Source organism: Pseudonaja textilis, chromosome Z, assembly GCF_049901715.1.
Source record: "Pseudonaja textilis isolate UNSWEBS1 chromosome Z, rPseTex1.2, whole genome shotgun sequence".
Classification (NCBI taxonomy): domain Eukaryota; kingdom Metazoa; phylum Chordata; class Lepidosauria; order Squamata; family Elapidae; genus Pseudonaja; species Pseudonaja textilis.
The window spans coordinates 123,636,837-123,642,836 of NC_142008.1; the positions used below are offsets into that span (position 1 = coordinate 123,636,837).

Consider the following 6,000-nt stretch of genomic DNA (forward strand, 5'->3'; position numbering starts at 1 on the left):
CCATCCATAGAAATCCTAGGGCATAGGGGGCCCTTTGAGGTCCTCCAGTCTGTCCCCCCTTGCCCAAATAAACCAAACCAACTGCTCTTTCCCCCCTCCCTCTTTCCTTCCCAACCCCAAAGACAAGAGGTAGAAGTTAAGAGGAAGAAAAAAATGATGACTGTATGTATTTAAAAACCGAGATAGTCTACTTTATACCTTACAACTAAAAATACGAAGAGTTAAGCATAAAAAAAAAGAAATCTCTTTTAAAAATTTGGTGGTTTTTTTTTTTTTGCTCTATAGGAGTTCTCATAGTATCGTTAGAGCTATTAATATATGCGTTAGTATATCATCATCGTCATTAAACGGGTTAACATCTATTCTAGAATTAGCTCTGGTTTTTTTTGTTTCTTGTAAACGCTGCCTTCAAAAACGCTCCTGAATAAAATTATAAAAACAAAAAATAGCAAAAGGGAAAGTTGACATAGAAAGCAAGCTTACATGACACCTCCTGCTGCTGCTTTCCCCCCCCCCTCCCCCGAGGCGGGGTCTCCAAGTCGAGGCCAAGCAGACGGACCCTTCCTTCCTCGGAGCCCCCTCCCCATCGTGATCCCGGCCAGGGTCTCTCTTTCTCCCCACCCACCCACCCACGCACCCTTCTCCGGCTTGCAATACGGGAAAAAAAAGAGACGCTCCCTCCCTCCGTCTGCCTCGCTTCTCCAGCCGCCCCGCCTGCAAGCACATGGCCGAGACGGGTGCTTTCGCAGCGCCCCGCCTCCCCTCCTTTTTCCCCGCCCGGCCCGGATTACGAAAGCGCCTCGGCATGAAAGAACATTCTGTTCCCAGCCCAGCCCACGTGAGGCCCGAGCTGGGGCTGCCAAGCCAGCCCGCCAGCCACCCATCCACGGCCGCCGCCGCCGCCGCCACTCTGGAGCCACTACGGCGGGGTTCCCAGTTCTTTCCAGCCTGCCACCCAGATCAGGAACCTCCCCTTCCCCAAATTACACCCCGCTCCGCTTCTTGCAAGCGCACTTTTTTTCCTTTTTTTTTTTTTTTGCACGCACTTTTTAATTTTTTTATTTTTTGCACCGGTCAATTTTTATTTTTGCATGCGCACTTTCTCCCCCCGCCTTTTTTTTTTTTCTTTTCTTTTAACTACTCACATGGGTGAAGAAGATCGAGTCCTTGGCTCGGGTTCTAGCGGAGAGAAACCCTGGCTTCTCTCTTTACCCGACGCAAGCCTGAGCCGGGGCGAACTGCTCGCCGGCTCCTCGCGACCAGTTGGCGGTGGCTCCCTCGCTGACCACTGGCATTCTTCTCGCTCGGGGCTTGCGGGAGAACGAGGGCGATCGGGGCGGAAAGCCGCAGCGGAGGAACAGCAACAGAGGAGCTCTCCTCGCCGGTTCAACTGCCTCTGGCTCCGGGAAGGGCGGCGCAAATTCTATAAGCCGAAAGCGAGGCGGAGCGGCAAAAAAGCGACGGGTGGTGTCAGCCGGCCCTGCCCCAGTTCCCCCCCCCCCCGCTTTACACACCCAGCTCCGCACGTGTACCTTGGTGCTGCCGCCAGACGGCGCCGCGGCCCGCTCATTGGCTGGACGGGCCGGCCAATCGGAAGGCGACGTTCCGACTGCATAATGAAGAGCCGGGGCGGGGCGCGGACTCAACTGTAGCCGGCGTGCGGTGGGAAAGGGAGGGTGGAACGTCAACCGGCGCCCCCCCCACCCCGTCCCGCAAGAACAGCGGTTGGAGGTTTACAGATTGTTTAACAGAGAGTTGGATGGGACCTCGGAGGTCATCTAGTCCAATCCCGCCCAAACAGGAGACCCTAAGGGATAGAGTAGAATAACAAGAGCTGAAATGGACCTTGAAGGTCATCTAGTCCAACCCCCTTGCTCGTGTAGGAGACCTTATACCAGAGGCAAATGAGTTGTCCACTTTCTTCTTAAACTCCCCCAGCAGTGGGGCTATCTACAACTTATGGAGGCAAAACCTTTCCACTCTTTAATTAGTAGTAGTACTTTATTGTCCTCCGCGCCTCCTACAACAAAATTAAATGCAATCCATAGTGTAGATTAACAGAATGACAGAGTTGGAAGGGACCTTGGAGGACATCTAGTCCAACCCTCTGCTCAAGCAGGAGATCATATACCATTTCACACAAACGGCAGTCCAATCTCTTGTTAAAAGCCTCCAGCGAGACCCTGCAACTTCTGGTGGCAAGTTATTCCACTTGATGAATTGTTCTGTCAGGAAATTTTCCCTTATTTCTAGGTTGAATCTCTCATTGTTCGGTCTCCACCCATTATTCCTTTTCTGGCCTTCTGGTGCTTTAGAAAATAGCTTCACCCTCTCCTCTCTGTGGCAGCCCCTCAAATATTGGAAGACTGCTGTCATATGTCTCCCCTGGTCCTTCTCTTCACTAAACATTAAATGGTTTATCCTCCAGCCCCCTAATCATCTTGGTTGCTCTTCTCTGCACTCTTTCCAGAGTCTCAACCTCTTTTTATAGTCTGGTGACCAAAATTGGATGCAGTATTCCAGCTGTGGTCTTCTAAGGCATTATAAAGTGGTTCTAACATTTCGCATAAAATCATTTCCTAAATTTTTTCTCTTGTTTGCAATTCTTCTCTCTCTCTCTCTCTCTCACACACACACACATACACATACACACACACACAGGACAACAATTGTGACCTGGGCCTTCCCCTCTAAAAGTGACCCAAATAGGACAGGTTAAAAAAATAAGGACAAAGAGCATCCAAACAGAAATGAGAAGCAAATCATGACACAACAGTCTATTCCGAAAGTGCCCAAACCACCTTCTAAATTTAGAAATGAGACACCACCTTCCGCCGCACCTCACCCCAATTTTCTGGATTTTTGTCCTCGTACATTATGCTCTTTGGTTTAAAATAGGTTTTGTTGATGATGGATGGTGTCTTAGTGCTTTTGTTGCATCACAGCAATTTTCTCAGCTTGCTGAGACAATAGATTTGAGAATATTTGGAAACTGATATCCTGTTTCTCTGAAAATTTACCAACTTACCCTGAAAGTAAATCCTAGCTTGATTTTTTTTACATGTGTGCCCAATTATAAGCCCTACTCCCCAAAATAAGCCCTAATTAAGATCCTATCCATAAAAATTAAGCTAGGGTGGGAATGCGGGAGGTGGAGCTGCCCTACTACTTACCTTTGGACAGGTGTAGCCAGGCCTCACATACCCTGACACCTGCCTTACCGGCCCATTTCTTTGGCAGCCGGCAAGGCTGGCAAGGCTTTCCTGAAGGCCTTTGGAGCAGATAAGAAAGTTCTGGAACGATCCGGAGCTCTGTTATCTGCTGCAGAGGCCTTCAGGAAAGCCTTGCTGGCCACAGAAGTAGTAGTTCCTGAAGGCCTCTGACAGGAAAAAGGAGGCCGGGGCGATGCGCAAAAGTGAGGTTAATCAGTGGATGACGTCCCCTGAAAATAAGACCTGGTGCATTTTTTGATGGCAAAAAAATATGAAACAGGGTCTTATTTGGGGGAAAATATGGTAGCTTTTAGGTGGCATACGAGACTGGAATAAAGATTAAAGAAATGTACATTTTCCATCTATAGAAAGAAGAAATTTAGATATCTTTGTCACCGGCAGATGGAAAATATGGCTAAATAAAGATTATTTTGCAAAATCCTTATGGGTGTTTTGCCTTCGATGCTTTCAATTTTAGAAACTGAGCAGGATTTTCAAACCCCAAGAAAGACCAAGGATGTGAAAGTAATGTGAACAAGAATTATAAGAGATATTGAGAGCCAATTTGGCCTAGAAACCAGGTGAGTTCTAGTCCTGTGTTAGGCATGAAAGCCGGTTGGGTGATTTTGGGCCAATCACTAGGAGACGGTAAATTCTAGTCCTGCCTTAGGAATGAGAGCCAATTGGGTGACTTTGTGCCAGGCACAAGGAGACTGGGAGTTCTACTTCCATTTTAAGTATGAAAGCTGATTGGATGATTTTGGACTAATCACTAGGAGATGGTGAGTTCTGGTCCCGCCTTGGGCATGAAAGCCAACTGGGTAACATTGTGCCAGGCACATGGGAGTTCTAGTCCCCATTTTAAGTATGAAAGCCAGTTGGGTGATTTTGGGCCAATCACTAGGAGATGGTAAATTCTAGTCCCGCCTTAGGCATGAAAGCTGGCTGAGTGTCTTTGTGCCAATCACCAGGAGACGGGGAGTTCTAGTTCCACTTTTGGCATGAAAGCCAGCTACCTACCTCACAGAGATGTTGCTATTGTGGGGAAAATAGGAGGAGGAAAGAATATTACGTGCGTTCACCGCCTTGAGTTTCTTCCAAAGTAATAAAAATGGGACTTAAAAAATAATTTTTTAAAAAATGAGGAATTCTTTACATTTTGTTCCTTTGCTGACTAACTGGAAGAATATTGTTGTTTTTTTTAAAAAAAACACAGGTGAAAAAATAAGAAACACACACCCTCCTGTTGCATGATCCACCATGAAGGCTACACGCTTTTTTTCCCCAGATCTGAGGGGTTTTAAAAGAACAGTCTCTCCACACAGGCTCCGCCACAGGTGTCATCACCTGGTTACCGCCTCGCAGACTGGCGCCTTGCATCACATACTCACACACACACACACACACACAGAGGCACCATAGGCAGGAAACAGGCCTTATATTATGTAACGGCTGATTCATTAGCGTTAATTTCATTGCCCTTCCAGCAGAGTCTTCTCCTTGCAACGCTTGGTCAGACCAAAAGAAAAAGGCGGAAAAAAAAGACTGCTGTCGGAAGCGAGATAAAAAAAATATGTGGAAACGGCAAAGGGAAGTGGGTGGAAGGGAATAAATCAATCGCAAAACGAGAAGAATCCAAAAGACAAGACAGCTGAATTCATTTTGCAAGGAAGGAGCGATGCAGCCCCCCCACAAAAAAAATTTATTTTATTTTTATTTTTTATTATTATTATTTTTAAAAGGAGCCTCAGTTCTAATGCCCCTTTGGCTAGAAATCAAGGAAGGGCTTCGTTTCTCAATACAGAACCTTTAAAAAGGAATTTTTCTCCATAATATACTTATATAAAAATTATACATCTCTCTCTCTCTCTCTCTCTCTCTCTCTCTCTCTCTCTCTCTCTTCCCCCTCCCTCTCTATATATCCCCGTTATTAACTCAACACCTATGCCAAGAAAGGCCATAAAATGGTGCAAAGCTCCCTTAACAAGTGTCTCACTCTGCGACATAAATTCTGGCCTCAATTGCGGTTGTTAAGTTGAGGATGACCTCTGTAGGGTCTCTCCTGCTTGAGCAAAGGGTTGGACTAGAAGACCTCCGAGGCCCCTCCCAGCTCTGTTACAGTGTATTTGGGGGGGGGGGTGTCCATTCGTCCTCCTCAGGCACTCCTGTGCCTCCGAAATTAAACCCCAAAATAAGATCTAACCTTTTAATCTAAAGCTCTTGTCCGTGGGCATGCAAAAACAACCCTGACCAGGTCTCCAGCCGCAATGCAGGAGATAAAAATGTCGTGTTTTTTTTCCCTTCCATCCTTTGTCTAACCCGGTAAGGCGGTTGCGTGGCATAGACACACCTGCATTAGGTTGCTCTTCAAAGCGACCAGTTTGCCTCTGGAATACGAAGACAAGCGGAGCCACAACTTTTAACAAAAGCCCTTTTATTTTATTTTTGTCATTTCATTTACTGAAACCTCCTTTATCAACCGGAACAGCGGGAGGGGGGGTCCTGATCATTCTCCTATTCTTTCTTTCCTGTCATTGAAGACAATCACAGTCTTTGCATTTGGGTCCCGTCATTTCTCTCTCTCCCCACCCCTCTCTCTGTGTGTCACACACACACACACGCGCACGCACACACACACCTGAACATGTGTGGGTCCTTCTCTAGCATGAATTTTCACCCACACAATGAAGAACTTCCGGTCCATTCATTCATTCATCCGTCCGTCCATTCATCCATCCATTCATTCAGGAGGCCAGCTGCCGATCAATGGGGAAGACTACAAAAACAA

General features: G+C 46.9%; 1 protein-coding gene across 1 annotated transcript in view; it reads right to left on the minus strand.

Annotated features, from left to right (window-relative positions):
- PER1 (period circadian regulator 1) overlaps positions 1 to 1,398 on the minus strand; it is a 29,205-nt gene extending 27,807 nt beyond the window's left edge. The window contains 1 exon segment of the mRNA XM_087917798.1: positions 1,146 to 1,398. The gene's annotated coding sequence lies outside the window, so the exon portion shown is untranslated.
- Positions 1,399 to 6,000: the final 4,602 nt, after the last annotated feature.